The sequence below is a fragment of the Mixophyes fleayi genome, chromosome 3, assembly GCF_038048845.1.
Source record: "Mixophyes fleayi isolate aMixFle1 chromosome 3, aMixFle1.hap1, whole genome shotgun sequence".
Classification (NCBI taxonomy): domain Eukaryota; kingdom Metazoa; phylum Chordata; class Amphibia; order Anura; family Limnodynastidae; genus Mixophyes; species Mixophyes fleayi.
In genome coordinates this window covers 149,926,217-149,947,539 of record NC_134404.1, presented here as the reverse complement: position 1 = coordinate 149,947,539, position 21,323 = coordinate 149,926,217, and positions in this window count along the sequence as shown.

Sequence of the window (21,323 nt, the reverse complement as noted above, 5' to 3'; positions counted from 1 at the left end):
CAGGTACTGCAGGGGAGGGGGGGGAATGAGTAAAAATAACTGCAGGGAGACTGTATGGGAGAAGTGATTGAAAATGTCTGCAGGGGGAAGGGGGGGTGTGAGGGACAATGTCTGCAAGGGGAAGGGGGAGTGTGAGGGACATGTCTGCAGTGGGAAGGGGGGGTGTGAGGGACAATGTCTGCAGGGGGAAGGGGGGGGGTGAGGGACAATGTCTGCAGGGGGAAGGGGGGGTGTGAGGGACAATGTCTGCAGGGGGAGGGGGGAGTGTGAGGGACAATGTCTGCAGGGGGAAGGGGGGAGTGTGAGGGACAATGTCTGCAGGGGGAAGGGGGGGTGTGAGGGACAATGTCTGCAGGGGGAAGGGGGGTGTGAGGGACAATGTCTGCAGGGGGAAGGGGGGTGTGAGGGACAATGTCTGCAGCGGGAAGGGGGGGTGTGAGGGACAATGTCTGCAGCGGGAAGGGGGGGTGTGAGGGACAATGTCTGCAGGGGGAAGGGGGTGTCTGAGGGACAATGTCTGCAAGGGGAAGGGGGGGTGAAGGACAATGTCTGCAGGGGGAAGGGGGGGTGAGTGACAATGTCTGCAGGGAGATTGAGGGGGTGAGTGACAATGTCTGCAGGGGGATTGGGGGGGGTTGAGTGAAAATGTCTGCATGGGGGGCAATGGCTGTAGGAGGGGGAAAATAAAAAATTGCCAATGTGTGTGGGGGTACAGTATATGACTGTAATGTATGTGGAGCGACAGTATAGGACTGTAATGTGTGTGGGGGGACAGTATATGACTGTAATGTGTGTGGGGGACAGTATATGACTGTAATGTGTGTGGGGGGACAGTATATGACTGTAATGTGTGTGGGGGACAGTATATGACTATAATGTGTGTGGGGGACAGTATAGGACTATAATGTGTGCTATTAAGTGAATGTGGGGCTGTTTGGGGAAAATTAGGTATATTTATTAAATTAAATTATAAATTATTTAATGCCTGAGATGGTTGGGAAATGGTTATTTTTATTAAATATAAATGCTATTTTATTTCTTGCTGGGGTTGATTGGAGGGAGGGAAAGCGGTTTATTTATTAAATGGGAATACTATTAATTTAATGTTGGGGCTGGTTGTAGGGAAATAGGTCTATTTATTAAATGTATATACTATTTAATGTCAGGGCTAGTTGGAGGGAAATAGATGTATTTATCAAATGTGAATACTATCATTTTAATGTTGGGGCTGGAGTAAGGCCTAATTTTAAAACGTAGGTGTTATATTGATTTAACACCGTTGCTGGTTGGAGTTTTCTAAATTTCATGTAACCATTTTTTTTTTCAAATAGGGCCCCCAACATTCCAGGATCCAGACAAGCAGCAACTGATCTAAAGACACCAGCAGCCACAAGTGGAGACAATGACAAGGCAGGTAAGAGAGACCAGGACATTCTGCCAACTGCCCTGAATTTGGTGGGTGACTGTCCCGCTTAGTCAGGATTTGGTGTGAGTACAAGGACAGTTGGGAGGTATGTACTGCTTCACATTGTACTGCTTGTGAAGGCAGAACTGTGTGCTCCTAATAGTGCTCACAGTATTGCCTGTGTATTTGTTGAAAATGTGTCTAATAACCATATTACATCATAGGAGCCCCTCTGTCTTAAGTGCCTAGGGCCCCCTGAGCCTAAGTCTAGCTCTAGTTAGCAGGTGGGAGCGGATAGCTACTCCCAGTTCCTGGATAGGACACAGCCTGCAGAGAAAGCCGAGGAGCTCTAAGTCTCATGAGATTTATTAATCTTGTAAGACTAAGAGCTTCCCTGCTCACTCTACAGGAAGTTCCCACTCTGATGGATGTCAGCAGCATCAGAAGCATAGATAAGTGCAGTGGGCTGGGGGTGTTGTAATGTGTTTCTGGGGTGGGGTGTGGTATGATAGGGAGGGCCTGATAAATGTAATGTTTTATTATAATGTATGTATCAATGCCCCACATTGACCATGCCCCCAACATAATGTGGGTTTGCCCCTTCTGGCACCGCTGCTGCGCAGTGGCACACAGTTTTGTCCTGCTCATCAACAGGGATGGGCCTGTATGCTTGAAATGCCAGGGCTGATTTTTAGTCTCAGTCTGGCCCTGCCTCCAAACAACTTGCATATTCATGCCCACCTGTGACAGGATGGGCCGCCTATGCCACCCCGTCTGTTGTTGCCACCGTCCCCTTTCATTATTGCAAATAAGCCCCCCTGCCACAGTAGGAGGAGCCTACTGCCACCACTGAGCTCCTTTATGGCGCTCAGAACCACGTTCCTTATGAGTAACTGTCACTGCTAACGTACTCCTGTGCTGGTTGACTTGGGCTGGTACTCCTGACCTCTTCCTATAGATCAGGGTTGCTGTGGATGGATTCCGCCTGGCCTATCACACTGACCAGGACTGCAGGGTAGCATGCAAAGCGGTGGTACTGGAGGGCTGGATCCAACCTTAGAAACAGCCGGAGAATGGATTAGATTTAGGGTCTAATCTGCAGGTCACAGGATTACAGCAATATTGAAGAAGTTGTCAAGCAGGGTCTTGAAGCAAAGAGTGATGTTTTATTTCGCTCAGGTGTCCTGACAGGGACAGTTCCACTGATTAAAGGTATCAGTGGTCAGGTCAGATGGAACATCAGAATGATACATTTCAGTGTACAGGACAGTGCTTTTCATAAAGATTTGAACACTATTTTTAGAATCAGGATGTAACCTGTTTACAAAAACATAGATTTACATGCATTGCAAAGCTAACAATAGAAACTCTGTGATGTCCTGCATCTTTTTTTTTAGATGTAGGAAATCTAACAGCACATCTTTAATTTAACCTTCCTGTCTTCAAGTGAACCCTCACACATCAAAAGATCCAATCAACATGAATCCTTTCTTCAGAGAGTCGCAGAAATACACATTCTAAAAGAAAGGTACAACCCCAAATAAAGCATTTCTTTACACCAAGATATGCAAAAGGCTTTCAAAACAAAGGCTTATTGTATCAGAAATATACATCAGACATAAGGCATTTCCTCTAGAAAGGTTAAAACAGAAAAACAAATTTTCTACCCTGGTCTCAGAAATAACGATTTCCTATCTCAAAATATACACAATATCAAAAATAACTGCATGTGCAATTGTATAAATAAGTGCCCTGCGCTATTTCCTTTAAATACATTTATATTAGAAGTTATTTATCAGTGATCCAGTCACACCGCCCATATAAGTATAAAAACATACATACTTTACCATCCTTATCCAATCCAAAGATATTGTGTCACTCACAGGTAGAGCAGAAATGAATTCCCTGCTGCTCTCTTGCTCAGACATCATCATATCCCAAAAGAGCTCCCTCCGTCACGCAGTAAACAAACAATAAATTTAATTTGCCTCCTTTACTCTTTATAATGGTTTCCAATCACAGATAGAACATAAATGAATTCCCTCCTGCCTACTAGCCACTACAGACCCTATCAGGCATCATTATATTCCTACAGACAATGCTCCCCTCCCACTCTTCCACAGTGGGTTAAACAAGGCAACAAGTGAACCAGCGACAGTGTCATGGGCACCCAAGGCTTATTGCTGTGCATGGGGGAGCGAAAGTTAGCCTGTCTGGTCCAATCTAGCAGTAAGAAGAGCTACTGTAGCACAAATTGCTGAAAAAGTTAATACTGGCTATTATAGAAAGGTATCAGTACACACAATGCATCGCAGCTTGCTGCATACGGGGCTGTGTAGCTGCAGATTGGTCAGAGTGCCCATGCTGATCCCTGTCCACCACTATAAGTGCCTACAATGGGAACCTAAGTGCCAGAACTGGACCATGGAGCAATGCAATAAGGTGACCTGGTCTGATGAATCATGATTTATTTGACATCATTTGGACGGCTCTGTGTGTGTGTGTGTGTGTGTGTGTGTGTGTGTTGTCACCTGGGGAAGGGATGACAGCAGGATGCATTATGGGAAGAAGGCAAGCCAGCAGAGACAGTGTGATGCTCTGGGCAATGTTTTGCTAGGAAACCATGGGTCCTGGAATTCACGTGGATGTTACTCTGACACATACCACCTACCTAAACGTTGTTGCAGAGCAAGTACACCTCTTCATGGCAACGGTATTCCCTGATGGCTGTGGCCTCATTCAGCGGGATAATGCGCACTGCCACACTGCAAAAATTGTTCAGGAATGATTTGAGGAACATGAGAAAGAGTTCAAGATGTTGACTTGGCCTCCAAATTCCTCAGATCTCAATCGATCGAGCATCTGTGGGATGTGCTGGAAAAACATGTCAGAGCCATGGAGGCTCCACCTTACAACTTACAGGATCTGCTGCTAGCCTCTAGATACCACAGGACACCTTCAAAGGGCTTGTGGAGTCCATGGCTCGACAGCTTTTTCGGCAGCACAAGTGGGACCTATACAAAATTAGGCAAGTAGTTTTAATGTTGTGGCTGATGGCTGTATATATACAGTTAGGTCCATATATAGTTGAACACTGAAACAATATTTGTTATTTAAGCTGTTTACCAAAACATATTCAAGTTACAGTTATATAGTGAATATGAGCTTAAAGTGCATACTATCAGCTTTAATTTAATGGTATGCACAACCAAATTGAAGGAAGGATTTACAGCAGTTTAATACATAGCCCACTCTTTCTCAAGGTACCAAAAGTAATTGGACAATTGACTCAAAAGCTGTTTCATGGACAGGTGTGGGCTATTCTTTTATTATCTCTATATCAATTAAGAAGGCAAAAGGTATTGAGTTGATTCCAAGTGTGGTATTTACATTTGCAAGCTGCTTCTGTGTACCCACAACATGTGGCCTAAGGAGCTCTCAATGCATATAAAACAGGCCATCATAAGGCTGCAAAACCCAAAAAAATCCATCAGAGAGATAGCAGAAATCTTAGGAGAGGCCACATGAACAGTTTGGCACATTCTGCCAAAAAAAGAAGGCATTGGTGAGCTCTGCAACACAAAAGGCCTGGATGTTCACCAAAAACAACAGAGGTGGATGATCGCAGGATCCTTTCAATGGTGACAGAAAACCCTTTTGCAACTTTCAGCCAAGTGATGAACACTCTCCAAGTGGTAGGCATATCATTATGCTAGCCTACCATAAAGAGAAGACTTTACAAGAGCAAATACAGAGGGTTCACCATAAGATGAAAACCATTCATAAGACTCAAGAATTGAAAGGCCAGATTAGACTTTGCCAGAAAAAAAAATCTAAAAAAAAGTCAGCCCAGTTCTGGAAAAGCATTCTTTGGACAGGTGAAACTATGATCAACCTGTACCAGAATGATGGGAAGAAAAAAGTATGGAAAAGGCTTGGAATGGTTCATGATTCAAAGCATACCACATCATCTGTAAAACACGGTAGAGGCAGTGCCATGGCATGGGCATGCATGGCTTCCAATGGCACTGGGTCACTAGTGTTTATTAATGATGTGACGGAAGACAGAAGAAACCAGATGAATTCTGTAGTGTATCATCATCATGATCATCATCATTTATTTATATAGCGCCAGCAAATTCCGTAGCACTTTACAATTGGGAACAAACATTAATAAAACAATACTGGGTAATATATACAGACAGAGAGGTAAGAGGGCCCTGCTCGCAAGCTTACAATCTATGGGACAAAGGGAGTTTGAAACACAAGGGCATGTGCTACATCATATTGCACACTGGACCAGCTAGAATGCAAAGGTAAAAGTACTGAGTGGGCTGTGTGTGTATCAATGTTGGGTAGAGGGCTGTTGGCTTGTGTTAGCTGTGTATAGGGGAGATTAAGATGGTGGTTGAGGAATATCATAAGCTTGTCTGAAGAGGTGGGTTTTCAGAGAACGCTTGAAGATTTGGAGACTAGAGGAAAGTCTTACTGTGCGAGGGAGGGAATTCCACAAAGTGTATAGGGATATACAGTCTGTTCAGATTCAGCAAAATTTAGCAAAGTTGATTGGATGGCACTTTACAGTACAGATGGCCAATGCCCCAAAACAACTGCAAAAACAACCCAGGAGTCTTTTAGAGCAAAATAATGGAATATTCTGCAATCGTTGAGTCAATCATCTGATCTCAACCTGATCTAGCATGCATTTCACTTGCTGAAGACGAAACTAAAGGCAGAAATACCCACAAACAAACAACAACTGAAGTCAGCCACATTAAAAGCCTGGCAAAGCATGACATAGGAGGAAACACAGTATTTGATAATGTCTATAGGCTCAAGACTTTAGGCAGTCATTGCCTGCAAAGGATTCACAACAAAGTATTAAAAATTAACATTTTATTTATGATTATGTTCATTTGTCTAATTACATTTGAGGAAGACTGTGTATAAAATTGATTGAATTCCGAAACATTTCATGCATGTTTTTTTTCAACCCCTTGAATTAAAGCTGAAAGTCTGCACTTCAATTGCATTTCCATTGTTTAATTTCAAATTCATTGTGGTGGTGTACAGAGCAAAAATTATGAAAATTGTGTCACTGTCCAAATATATATGTACCTAACTGTGTGTGGATAAATAGATTTATAGATAAAGTGTGTATATATGTAGGTTGGATTTTAGGTTTAAGTGGTCCTGTCATGTTCTTCTATATTTGTCTGTATCGCTTTTATTTTAAACAGCATGTTAGTATTTTGCTGCAAACTACTATAGTATTATACTGTAAAAAAATTGTCAATTCAAGAACAATACTTGTCAGTTGTCACCTTCATAAACCCTTGGTACTGCTGATGAATTACAGACATAAGGTATTGGAGATTCAGATCTATAGCTTATAAAAAATCTCTGACTATGTTCTAGTTTTGCTGCTTCAATATCCTTGTGCATCGTATTTTCTTTGACAGAACAATGTAGATAATATGTTGGGTGGTTAATCAAAATTTTTAGGCTATATATAACACTAAAAAACTGTCTCTTAGCCATATTATTGATACTAAAAAAGTGTTTGAACATTCATAGATGCAGAAACTTATATTAGTTTCTACATTGTGTGAGTTAGTATGAGACTTTCAGAAAGCAATACCATTTACCAAGGAATAAAGCGAACGTGAGAGTATAATTTGTGCCAACCAATTAGCACACAAAATAGAAGACAGCGAAGACCAAAACAGTGGGTTACAACAAACCCACAAAAAGACTCAATAGACATATGTGTGTATATATATATATATATATATATATATATATATATATATATATATATATATATATATACTATAGTTCATAATGCTCATACCAATATTTAACTTTTCAAAGTAATTGATTATTCGCTATCATTTTAAATAAACCTTTCCATAAAACAAATTGTAAAGTTATACTTAAATCAGTAAAGTGATATATTTATATTCCTTTTTATAGTTACATAGTAGTATGTACAAGGTGCATAGGAGCAGACGTTTGTACAGTTAGAGGGGTGGGTGGAGTGCTGGTATTCCTAGCAAAATGTGCCTCATTTACAGAACAGTGCACGAATAATATTTAATTTTGGGGAGCAAGATTGTTGCAATGAGGTAAAGAGATCAAAATGTTGCATTTTATACCCATTCTGTGCTATGCAGAGGAGCATACAACCTTTTCAACCCTTGAAGGCACTGCAGTTTCTCAGAGCTGGTGCTCTTCAAGTCACATTCTATACTTTTAATTAAACGCGTTGTATCTCACCATGTTGCTTTTTGAATGAGAAGTGAATTTCCAAGTGCACACCAAACAATGTAATAAAAGTTTCACACACACAATTGCCCCTTGTAAAGACAGTACCAATGTCCCTTCATTTTCATGATTAATTGACAACATAAATTAGGCTCAACTGAGCACAATGTTAGGTGAAAATTAAAGTAAATTTGACTTTATTGAAAGAAGTAGTACTAAATTAGTACTTTGGACTTTGATATGACGTTTAAAGTTTCCTACTGTGTGAGCATCGTTTAAAGTTAGAAAATAAGGAAATTCAACTAAAGGGTTTAAATCTGCAATACAAATTTGCGATGCAAGAGATTCAAATGCAAATTTGTTTTGCATGCAGGGAAAATATTGCTTGCCTCTGCATGTAGCATCCAAATACTGGGGATCTTTATTTTAACACTGTGATTTAGAGTTAGGCTAGGACCACCTCCCAACACTAAATCTATCTGTACATTTTAATTTGCCTTTCCCTGCAGTACAATATGGTTTTGCCAAGGTGTAAAATTGCACTTTATAGCTGGACTTACTGCTCTAAATGAGGTCCTGCATCTCAATGTATAATATTCTGTATCTCTGCACACATCCAGGTTGTGGATTTGTCTTCTAAGAATGTGTAGACACCTTGAATGGACCATCTAGGTACACCAGTGCAAAACCAAGGAGTTATGCAGTGTGCATCAGCTGTGCTTTGTAGATGACCTTCTATATGTTTAACTTGCTGCATAGATATATTTTCACATAATCTATTATAATCTAATAAAGGTAACACTTAAACTCCAATGTTTTCCTTATCCACATATGACTTTTAGTGACTCCTGGCTGTGATAATTTTTTATTCAGAAAGATACACTAGTATAGTAGTAATAGAAGACTTTTTGGAAATATGTACCGTCCTTAAAGACTTTTGTAGATGCATGCAATGTGTGTTTGGTGGAAGTGACATCACTGCCATCCACTTGCCAATCAGGAAGTGCTGGTGGAAATACCTGGCAGCCCTCTTCAGTTCTCAGTATATACCACATAGTAAAGACATGTTTTAACAGTTCTCCAACTTCTGCTTTTGATTTGAACTCAGACAGTTCTACAACTTTGGGGTAAATTTATCAAGTTTTGAGTTTCCAGCGGGTTTGAAAAGTGGAGATGTTGCCTATAGCAACCAATCAGATTCTAGTTATTATTTATTTAGTACATTGTACAAAATGATAGCTAGAATCTGATTGGTTGCTATAGGCAACATCTCCACTGCCGTAAACTCGCAGCTTGACAAATTTACCCCTTTTTCTTTCTTGACTTAATTAGCTTTGCTGTTAAAAAATGTAAGTAAGTAAAGATGGTCATTGAATGCAATATTTGTAGTGACTTTATAAAACCTCATCATAAACTCCAGTTTTAAAACTCATTATTGAATGCTCCTCAAGTCACAGTTTGACCGAACCAGTCATTCAGTGTGTCGAATGCAAATAGAATCCCAGACTGGCATCTGGAAATACTCACACTTCTTGGGAAAAAACCTGTAGCTGCTGGAGCACCTTTTTGCAGGTTGCTGTGGCTGAATCTTTTCTAATTCCTTACTATGGATCAGGACTGCTGGGTAACTGACAGAGTGCTGACATACTGAGCTTAGTGCAGAACAACCTGGTAAGAGAGAAATTTAATAACTTTAATCTATTTAAAGTTTGTTACAGGACCACAGAGGTGCAAGGACAGGTATCTAACAGAAGCAAACAGGATCTAGTAGTAATAATGTTCTTGGTTCAGTTTGCTCTTATAAGAGCCATTCCAAGTGTATACACATATCACCAGAATGTAAGCAACTTACTCACAGGTCTGTGGATGGGTAAACCATCCCTCCTATCCAATCCAGGTGGACACCTTCATCTGTAAACAACAGTCAGCCTGGGCATCTTTTCATTTACTACAGTTGCAGAGAGGGTGTCTGCACCCATGTACATTGGCAGCCACCTGTCAGGGGGCTCAGTTAATCTTTAGACTTACGTTCATGGTTTGTTCCCTAGGGTCTAATGCCACCTCTCACCTGAATTTGATTCACTGAGTTCTACTGTTCTGCTCTGGAGCTGTTAGGAGGTCCTTTGGCACTGCCGGTAACCTTAACAATCTTGGATTGTGGCACAGCAGCTAACACAGACAGGATGCTACTTTCAGGTTCATTAGAACCCTTCTGGAGCTTCAAGGAAGGACTCCAACATTACCATTCTCAAGTCGTTGGACTCAGGAACTGAGACAAGACAGTCTAATACCATCAGCTCTCTTGGACCCCACTAGACCATCAGGCAACTATCATTTAAATTATACATTTGTTTCCATGTGTGCAAATGTTTCCCACATCTCTTTGCTCCATCTGAGTATTAAATGATGTATTATAAACATTTAGGTGCATTGTGAATCTTAATTCTAATTCTAAATCATATATTTATTGAAAGATTCTAACACATGGGAGATATGTCAAGTAGAAATAAAAATAGACTGCTTTGCCACAGACCACTGTGAGTTTCATTGAGTGATGTATACTCCATGTGAAGTTTATCTAGTAGAATAGAAAACTAGTGATTTATCTAAACATAATTTTCTTTATTAAATTATTTTCCCTTTACCTGCCACCATTTCCCATTAGCTGTTTTATTTTTATCAATAGGATTACAAAACTTTAACTGCAATGCTGACCAACATCTGCGTTTTGATGGTGCTCCATCAATCTCGGATTCACCCTCCATCTTGTGGTGCTAAAGCACAATGGTGCCCCTACAGATTAAATTTGTCTTTCTACACATACTGTCAGGTTTGCACATGAAGAACTGAGTGGGATCCTGCTGTCTCAACTGGGATTGGCTAGACTCCCTTAGAGGCGCAGAGTCTAACAGGGTGAAAGGTATTCACCAGGGAATCCCGCAAGGGAATTTGGACTTTAGCGGCTCCCACCCTGTAGGTCGCGGCCCTCCAGGGAAGTTCCCAGTGTGACAGATGGGAGAACAGATCTAAACAGCATACAGAGAAATACAGTTCAGGTGTCGGTTGATAATAATAACAATCAGGGCCGCCTTCAGAAAAAATCGGGCCCAGTACGGGCCCCCCGTGCCACCCGGGCCCCCCCGCCCGCCTGTCACGGTGACAGCCAGGCTGAAGACAGAATAGCGGAGACCAGCGGTGGGCCCCAGGTAAGTCTGTGCTGAGCTGTTGTACCGGGCTCCCTGGTGAGCCCAGTCCCGGTACAACAGTACCCCCCATACCCCCCAGATGGCGGCCCTGATAACAATTACCACTTAGAAGTGGAACATGAATGCAAAGTTCAGTGGAGTACAGAATTAGAGATGCTCACTGACCCCCGTGTTTTGGTTTTGGTTTTGGTTTTGGATCTGGATTACTGTCATGTTTTGGTTTTGCCAAACCGCCCTTGCGTGTTTTGGTTTTGGTTTTGTTTGGTTTTGTTTTGCAAATTTGTTTAAAAATCAATGTTTTTGGGCATAAAATACCCGAATTTAGTGCTCCACCTGTTTCTTGGATAAGTAATGTAATTGTAAAGCTAATAAATTATCACAAAAACAGTTTAATTCCTGGTAGGCCATCATTAATTCTACACACAAACCAGATTAGCTTCCTCTCCATCTATGCATATTGGCAATGCAGCCATCGTCTTTGGGTGTATATTACACCCTACACTTATAGTTAAATATGTAAAGAAATGGACAAAGGCAGTTTGGTTTCTGTCTCTATAGGCACCCCTCCACTTGTAGAAAATACTAAAAATTTCAGCCATTATAGACTGTACAATATTAATTGAAATGGACAAAGCCAGTTTGGGGTCAGTCTGTGTATGACACCCTACCCTTAATGAGAAATTGCCAAAACAGCAGCCTTTCAAGACGGTACGTGATATAGAAATGCCCCAAGTCCCTTTCCTCTTTGGGGGTAGATTGCACCCTACACTTTAATAGAAAGTTTTAAAAAGATGTTATCATCATCATCTTCAGCTTCATCCTCACCCTCATCAGTGTGTACATCATGATCACAGACTATCAATTCATCGCCGATTGAATCCGCCATTAGAGAACAGTCAGTGCTTGGATGTCTTTGATGGTGAAGGCCTTCCTCGTGGAAGATGTAGTTCATTTTTATTAACATCATTTTTGGATGTAACCTTCTACGGCGATCACTGACTAAGTTCCCGGCTGTACTGAATACTCGTTCAGAGTACACACTGGAGGGTGGGCAGCTTAGGTATTGCAAAGCAAGTTTGTGCATGGGTTTCCAAATGGCCTTTTCTTCCCAGTAAGGAAAGGGACTGTCTGACATTTCCATATCAATTACCTCTTGAAAATAATCCTCCACCATCCTTTGCATGTTAATACTCGTATTGGATGGAGTTATGGGCAAGGTCACACATTTTTTGGAAAAATCCTTCAAACCAGCCCAGATGTTAAACTGTTCTGGTCTGCCCCCTGCGTCTTCCCTGCTTCTTTTTGGGAAATTTAATTTTTTACGAGCAGCAGCTGCTTGAGAAACTGAAGGAGAACACGTCATCAAGCCAAGGCCCAGTTGCTGAGCAATAGCTCCTTGCAAAAGTTCACATCTCGCTCATTTTGAAGCAAAGACTCTGTCACGGGCACTAGGAGTCTTGCCCAGGAATTCACCAGATAACTGGGCTTACCAGAGCGGTGAAGTTAACACAACAGTCCTCTGGTAGCAGGGTGACTAGCGGAACATATATCACAGCAGATGGAGAGAGGATGCCAATAGAGAATAGGAAAGTCAGTGACTTGCAGCTATCTTGGTCAATGAGTCAGCGACTAGCTGCTGTTGTAGAAAGGCAGATTTGAACACAGAGATCAGGATGGACGTGAGCAGATGCAGGAAGGTAGCAGGGAAGTCAGTGGTCTGCGTACAGCAAGTTGTACCACTGCTTATGGTGAGAAGACTTGTCCAGGTGCATATAGGTATCGGGGAAGTCAGTGGTCTGCGTATAGCAAGTTGTACCACTGCTTATGGTGAGAAGACTTGTCCAGGTGCAGGTAGGTAGCGGGGAAGTCAGTGGTCTGCGTACAGCAAGTTGTACCACTGCTTAATAGGTGAGGATGTGTACAGGTGCCGATGAGTGGAGGCAGACAAAGGGTAATAGGATGAAGACACTGAGAGCACAGAGGAACTTGATCCCAACAGATATGCAGTGTATCCAGCAAAGTCTATAACGGTATGTGTGGCGCTGCTGGGTAGAGAGACTTGCTCAGCACAGATATGCAGCGTAACAATAACAGTCTATAGCGGGTATGGATACCGCTGCCGAGAGGAGAAGCTAGTCCTAGCAGATATGCATAGTAAATGTGGAAAGTCAATAACAAATAGGCATACCGCTATTCAGTAGAACAGTCTGTCCACAGCAAGATGCAGGGACTGCAGAGACGCTGAACGGCAGCAACGGGTATAGGAACCACAGGTGAGTAGAAGTGGTAATCAGAGACCAACTGAGGACACAGGCAGGAAGCAGGAGACTGTGGCAGGTATGGAAGCCAGCGATAAGTAGCACAGGGAATCCACAGGAGACTGAAGACACTAGTAGAACACAGGAGACTGTAGCGGGTATGGAAACCAGTGATGAGTAGCACAGGGAATGCACAGGAAACTGAAGACACTAGTAGAACACAGGAGACTGTAGCGGGTATGGAAACCAGCGATGAGTAACACGGGGAATCAGCAGGAAACTGAAGACACTAGTAGAACACAGGAGAAACCTTCAGAGACTCACAGGGAATGAGACTCAATATCAGGCAATGAGGTAATGAGCACAGGTGCCTTAAATAGGGAGAGTTGCCTGATCCAGCAATTAGATTAAAAGCAAAGGTCACAAGAGTTCTTGGGTGCTGCGCATGCGCAGTCCATCAGGATGGCGGACGGCCGCGGTTAAGGACAGGTGCCGGCAGGAAGGCTAGGGAGCCACGCACCAGCATAGAGGCACTCACGGTCCAGTGAGTGACAGATTCAATGTAAGTCTTAAACCTTGGATCAAGCACAGTGGCCAAAACGTACTGATCCGAGTTCAAGATCTTAATAACTTGAGGATCATTGTGAAGCGAATTAATAACTTGATCTACAAGGCCAACATACTTTGCGGAATTGCTTGCTTTTATCTCCTCCTTCAGTTTCTCAAGCTGCTTTTCCAATAGTCTAATTAAAGGAATGACTTGGCATAAGCTAGCAGAGTCTGCACTCACTTCACACATCACAACTTCAAATGGTTTGAGCACCTTGCACAGCACTGAAAGGATTGCCCACTGTGCAAGAGTGAAATACATCCCTCCTCCTTTCTCAATGTCATGGCTTGTGCAATATGCTTGGATGGCTTTGCGCTGTTCCTCCATCCTCTGAAGCATGTACAGGGTGGAATTCCACCTAGTTACCACCTCTTGCTTAAGTTGGTGGCAGGGCAAGTTAAACTGTTCTTGGAGCTGCTGCAATCTCCTACATGCTGTGGCAGAATGCCTGAAATGGCCTGAAAGCCGAAAGCATCTCCTACACCTCACAGTTATTTCTTAGGAAGCTCTGCACCACCAAGTTGATGGTGTGAGCAAAACAGGGAATGTGATGGAATTCACCCAGATGTAATGCTCGCACTATATTGTTGGCGTTATCAGAAATGACATATCCTGGGGAGAGTCCAAGTGGTATAAGCCATGTATCAATCACATCTCTTAGTTTGCCTAACAAATTGTCAGCTGTATGCCTGTTAGTGAAGCCGGTAATACAAAGAGTGGCCTGCCTGTGACAAATGTTACGTAGTGGTGTACATGCTGCTGCTGTTCCTGCTGATTAAGGCGAATGACCAACCCAGTGGGCTGTCACAGTCATATAGTCTTTGGTTTGCCCACTTTTACTTGTCCACATATCTGTGGATAAGTGGACAGTGGGCAGAATGGCATTTTTCAGCGCAATCTCTACATTTGTACACACTTTTTGGTATAGTTGTGGAATAGCTTTACGGGAAAAATGGTGTCGCGATGGAATTCTGTAACGCGGACTCAAAACCTCAATTAACCGTGAAAAAGCAGCTGCGTTTATTGTGGATATTGGACGCAGATCTAACACTAACATTGCAGCCATGGCGTCTGTGATTCGCTTGCCGACTGGGTGACTGCTGTCATATTTGCTTCCCCTAGCAAATGATTGTTTCATAGTTAATTGTTGAAATGTAGGACTGCGCTCTTTCTTGGCCTTCCTCTGGGCTGATGATTCACCCCCAGGAGCAGCAACAGTAGCAGCAGTGGGACTAACGCTTTCTTCAGAGGAATCAATTATAGTGCAGGAGTCATCCAGCCTTACTAAGTGGGATGCAGAGCTAACTCCGAGCGCTACTGAGGATATTGATGAGGATGGTGTTGTGGGTGTATTTTGTAGCCTTTGGGATGTCGGTGAGCGAAGGGTCCTAGCTGATGATGGAGTGCTTGTAATTTTTTTGGAAGAACTTTCAGCTTTTCCCAACACTTTGCCATGAACTCTCGTCAAATGGCGTAACATAGACGAGGTTCCAAGATGGTTAAGGTCCCTTCCTCGACTGACTGTGGCTTGACATACACTAGAAATGGCTTTACAATTGTTGTCTGGATTTGGGTAGAAATAATTCCTCACATAAGAAGTGGATTTTTTTGTTTTATGCCCAGGCATGACAATGGCCTTTTACCTGTCACGTGCCAGAACTGCTGCCACTGGTGCAGGACGTACACAAACAACCTCATTCTCATCAACATCCTCATTAGCGCCCTCGTCGCCTACACAAATTTCCCCCTCATCCTCTTCTAATTCCAAAGTGTCATCCTCACTTGGTGTATCACCGGCTACACTCGGGCATGTTGGCAATTCTTTTTTTATCGGCACTTAACTTTTCCTCAGTTACACTTCTTTTTCGCTTCAACACTGTGAAAAAAAAAATTTGGGGTGTATTTTTTTACCTGATTTCAAAAGAATATGTACTTTTACATCGGCTTTACCAGATGACGTACTGGAAACACTACCATGAGGACTGGTGCCAGCACCTGCTTGCTGATTCTGCTCATATGTGGACTGCTTTAAATCCATTTTAATGAGCCCAAAGCACTTGTAGTGCAAAATATTGTATTAGATAGATACTGCTGACAAATATGACTTTTTGTGACAGCCAGAAAAATTAATGTTAAACACTGGGGAATATTGAACACACCAAAGCACTTGTAGTGCAAAATATTGTATTAGATAGATACTGCTGACAAATATGACTTTTGACAGCCAGAAAAATTAGTCTAAAACACTGGGGAATATGGGAGACCCCAAAGCACTTGTAGTGTAAAAAATTGAAAAATAAGCCTTCTCTATCCTCCTCTTTTCCTGCTCTAACAATTGCTAATAGAATTTGAATTAATAATAGAATTGAATATATTCGAAATAAAAGAAGAATAGAAAGAATAAGGTGTACAATTATTGCTCTGTCCCTGCACTATTACAGCCTGTGACTTAACCCTGCTCTCTCCCTCTGTCAAATGGCGATGGATTGCTGTGTAGGCTGGTATTTATGCTTTTCAAATCTCGCGAGAACCGAGTTCAGAAATACGAATACGTCACAATGACATTTTGCCTCGATTTCGATTCCGAATGGGCGGGAGAGTACCGAGCCTGCTTGGCACGGTACTCGGATAGGCGAAATTCGTATGGATTCAGATCTCGGGGAACCGAGCCCGCCCATCTCTATACAGAATACACTGCGGATGATGGGCTACGGCTGTTGTGCGGAAGAGTAGAAACAATCAGCTGAGTTCCACAATGTAGGCAGAATACATAGTGAGCATAGACAACAGCAAGTACTCCTAGGAAGTGGAACACAAATATAAAATATAAAGTTCACTGGAGTGCGGAGTTTTCTGCGGATAGTGGGGCACGGCTGTTATACAGGAGAGCAGAAACAGTCAGTGGAGTTAACAGTTCAAGCAGATACATAGTGAGCATTGACAACAGCAAGTACCTCTAAAAGTGGAATATAATGTAAGTTCAATTGAATCCAAATATGCAACCGATGAAGAGACACAGACTGCCTCAAGTATGTAGAACGATTCAGCAGTAGTCAGAGGTGCGTGCAGAGCAGGCAGCGGACATTGGTCACAACGATTGCCACGAATGAGTGGAACAGGAGCACAGAGATCAGCGAACTCCAGATATGCAGCAAACGATAAGCCACAGCTTACCACAGGGATGTGGAACGAGTTAGCAGCAGTCAGCGGTGTATACAGAGTAGCTAGCAGCCGTTGATCACAGCGATTACTACAGATGAGTGGAACAAATGAGCAGAGATCAGTGGACTCCAGATATGCAGCAAACGATGACCCACAGCTTACCACAGGGATGTGGAACGAGTTAGCAGTAGTCAGCGGTGTATGCAGAGTAGCTAACGGGTGTTGATCGCAGCGATCACCGCGGATGAACAGAACAGGTAAGCAGTATAGATAATAACAGGAACAGGCCACTGAACGAGGCCAGGTGTAGACTTGAAGAACCAGCAAAGAATAGGTGAAAGGAGGAGCCTTATAAAGGAGGACTGACCGATAGTAGAGCTGACTAAAATCACAGGTGAAGTAATCACAGATGTAAACCGTGGCTGACAGCCTGTACCAAGAAGGGGCTTAATGTGAGAGTCGGTGCTTTGAGGCTCGGGTGGAGATACCCGGGGAGCGGAGTGTGACACATACCCAGGGGAGGCAAGTAGGATGGTGGGTACAAAGTACCAGGGCCTGGGGCCCAGGACTGTCTATGTAGTGTGTGCTGTGTGTAACAAACATTTTTCCTACTCCCCATGATAGCCAGCATGTAATTCCTCTTGGTGACAACGCATATACTTTAGCTATCTATATTGCCATTTGCCTAGTAGGGATATGTATTTTATTGCTGAAAGCCAAAAACCCAACTAAGTGGCAAGCTTAGACAAAATATTGTATAACATGTATTTCAGGCAGTGAATCAGAGAGGGACAGGGGAGCATATCGGTCTAATCATACTAGACCCCAACTGTCCTACAACAACATTAGGATATGGTCTTAGATGTTGCTCCCACTCCATGGCACCCTCTCTTATTTACTCAACTTCCCATTGAGCTCCAATGTGGCCAATGTACCCTCCAATACAACCACACAAATGTAATGTTACTTTGACTCCCACCACAACCTAATATGGACTATTAATTTATCTAATCAGTTGTATCCATTTCTTATCCATAGCCATAGTCATGCTTCAACCTTGCTTTCCCTTCAGAATCTGACATTTTGAAAAACAAGGTAAGATAGACTGGACATGTCCAAAAGTGAATTTGTCTTTTATGTGTATTTAAAGGATCAGGGTGTTCACCTTCCTTATCTTCGCTATAAAGTAACTATTTACATTATTTACCAATGAAACTATCAACCATTTTCAGTTATAGAGGTCTAGTGTATGGTTTCATAAATGTGCTATAGTCCATGTCAAAGTAAAAATATGTAAAAATATGTTGTCACAGTAAATCCTGAACCCAATGTAGCAGATATGGGGTCCATGTACATGAAGAACATCTGGAAGGTGTATTTGTCAAAGCAGCTGCATTGGCTCGCAGCAGAGGAGAAATCAGTCATTCCAATTCTTTTAATTGAGATGAACAGACTGCTTTTATTCAGTTCTGTTGAATAGGACTACACTGTGTAAGTCATCCTGAACTGTGATCAACACAATCTACTTTGACATATGCAGTGCATTTTATCTTCCGGTTTCAGGTTAATGGGAGGGAGATTGTTCCCTTTTTGCTACATCGTTGTCAAAATATATGATCAAAAATAATGCTACCACAGCAAACAAAATTAAAACTAAACTTCATAAACGTTGTTGTCCTGATTGACTTAATAATTTGTTGTGAGTTCCTATTCCCATGCAAATGCACATTAATGTGTTTAGACTAGGGATATGCACCGGCGACTTTTGGTGTCTCGTGTTTTGTGTTTTGGATTCGGATTTTCGTGATGTTTTGGGTTCGGATTTGTTTTGCAAAACACCTGCCGAAGGGTTTTGGTTCGGATTTAAGGTTTTGGATTCGGATTTTTTTTTAAAAAAGCATAAAAAGTTCAAAAATCAAGTTTTTGGGCTTATTTTCACTCCTACGCTATTATTAACCTAAGTAACATTCAATAACAAGCATTTCCACTAATTTACAGTGTATTCTGAACACCTCACAATATAGTTATTAGTCCAAAACGTTGCAACGAGGTATCTTTCTGGACTGCTTAGTGGAGTGGTCCCCACATTATAATAAGAAAACCATCAACTGGTTTTAATCGCACCAAAAAATGTACCTGGACTGCGTAGAGGAGTGGTCACCACAATATAATTTAAAAACCCTGAACTTGTATGATTCGCACCAATAAATGTATCTGGACTGCGTAGAGGAGTGGTCACCACAATATATATAATAAGAAAACCATCAACTGGTATGAATCGCACCGAATAATGTACCTGGACTGAGTAGAGGAGTGGGTCACCACAATATAATTTAAAAACCCTGAACTTGTATGATTCGCACCAATAAATGTATCTGGACTGCGTAGAGGAGTGGTCACCACAATATATATAATCAGAAAACCATCAACTAGTATGAATCGCACCGAATAATGTACCTGGACTGCATAGAGGAGTGGGTCACCACAATATAAATTAAAAACCCTGAACTTGTATGAATCGCACCAATAAATGTATCTGGACTGCGTAGAGGAGTTGTCACCACAATATATATAATAAGAAAACCATCAACTGGTCTGAATCGCACTAAAAAATGTACCTGGACTGCGTAGAGGAGTGGGTCACCACAATATAATTTAAAAACCCTGAACTTGTATGAATCGCACCAATAAATGTATCTGGACTGCGTAGAGGAGTGGTCACCACAATATATATAATAAGAAAACCATCAACTGGTAAGAATCGCACCGAATAATGTACCTGGACTGCGTAGAGGAGTGGTCACCACAATATATATAATAAGAAAACCATCAACTGGTCTGAATCGCACCAATAAATGTATCTGGACTGCGTAGAGGAGTGGTCCCGGTACCCAATTTGGTACCAATACCTCCTCCAACCATGGTACAGAGCATTCATCATTGAGATCCCATCAAGTATGTTAAAGACAGACAGGATCGAAGTGTTATTGGTTGACTTTGTAAACCAAAAAACTGTCCCTGTTGCACATAGTTGTGCAATGAAGAGTGACTTTTTCATTTAAAGGCTCCATCTTTCAAGTGTAGTGTTTGTAAGTCATATTATACTTTTGGTAAAATTTGTTTAATTTGTTCCTCTTTATGGTAACTACTAATAGAATTAAAGTATTAAATAGAAGCGGCAGTTCCTCTTTATGGGAATTAGTAATAGAATTAAAGTATTAAATAGAATTAAAGTATTAAATAGAGTGGTATAGAGTGGTAGTGTGGTATAGAGTGGTCCCCACAATATAATAATAAAACCCTCAACTGGTCAGAATTCCACCAAACAAGTATCTGGACTGCATAGTGGGGTGGCCCCGGTACCCAATTTGATACCGGGGCCACAATAAAATAAATACACCCTCAACTGGTCAGAATTCCACCAAACAAGTATCTGGACTGCGTAGTGGAGTGGCCCTGGTACACAATTTGATACCGGGGCCACAATAAAATAAATACACCCTCAACTGGTCTGAATTCCACCAAACAAGTATCTGGACTGCGTAGTGGGGTGGCCCCGGTACCCAATTTGATACTGGGGCCCCAATACCTCCTCCAAGTTCCAAGTGTAGTGTTTATAACATCTTAACACTACACTAATTCTAGCACGTCAAAACCTCTTGTTTTAAATAATGACAGGGTGTCACGAGCCGCGGCGTTACTCACAGCCGCCGCGGCTCACTTCCTGCCTGCCCCAGCGTCCCGGACGTCACCATGACGACCGGGACGTCACTTCCTCCTAACTCCCGACCATTGCTGAGGCAACGGCCGGACGCCCAGCACTGTAGCGCCGCGTCCTGGCAACAGGGGACAGCTGGGCGCGTGCGCAGGAAGATCTAATAGCCTGCTGGCTATTAGACTGTGATTTTTTCATTAGTCAGCTCCTGAAAGTATTTTCAGAGCTAGATTCTGATTGGCTCATCTGTACATTTAAGGCAGTGAGGTCTGCAGCCTCACTGCCGGTTATAGCTTTCTGTCCTCAGTCCTGCTGCCTGCTTGTACTATCCGTTTAGGTTCCTGCTACCTTAGATTTGACCACCCGTGTTTGACCCCTGCTTGTTATTGGACCTGTGACCCTTCTCTTCTGACCTTGACCTTTTGCCTGGAATTCGGATTTTGCTTCTCTGCCTGTGAGTTGCCTGTGAGTTTGACCCTTCGCTTGCCCTTAGATATTGCATCTGTGCCTGTGACCTTTGGACCTTGGATTCCTCTTATACTACAGTCCACCAATCACTCCACTTCTGGGAAACTCCTTTAAGTCAGTATACGCTACTCGGCCATCGGTCGGCCCGCAGCCCAGTCTGTCCCCACCACTAGGGGCTCCAGCGAACACCTGGCATTCTGAGTAGTTCCCGAGTTTCACTGTACTGACTTGG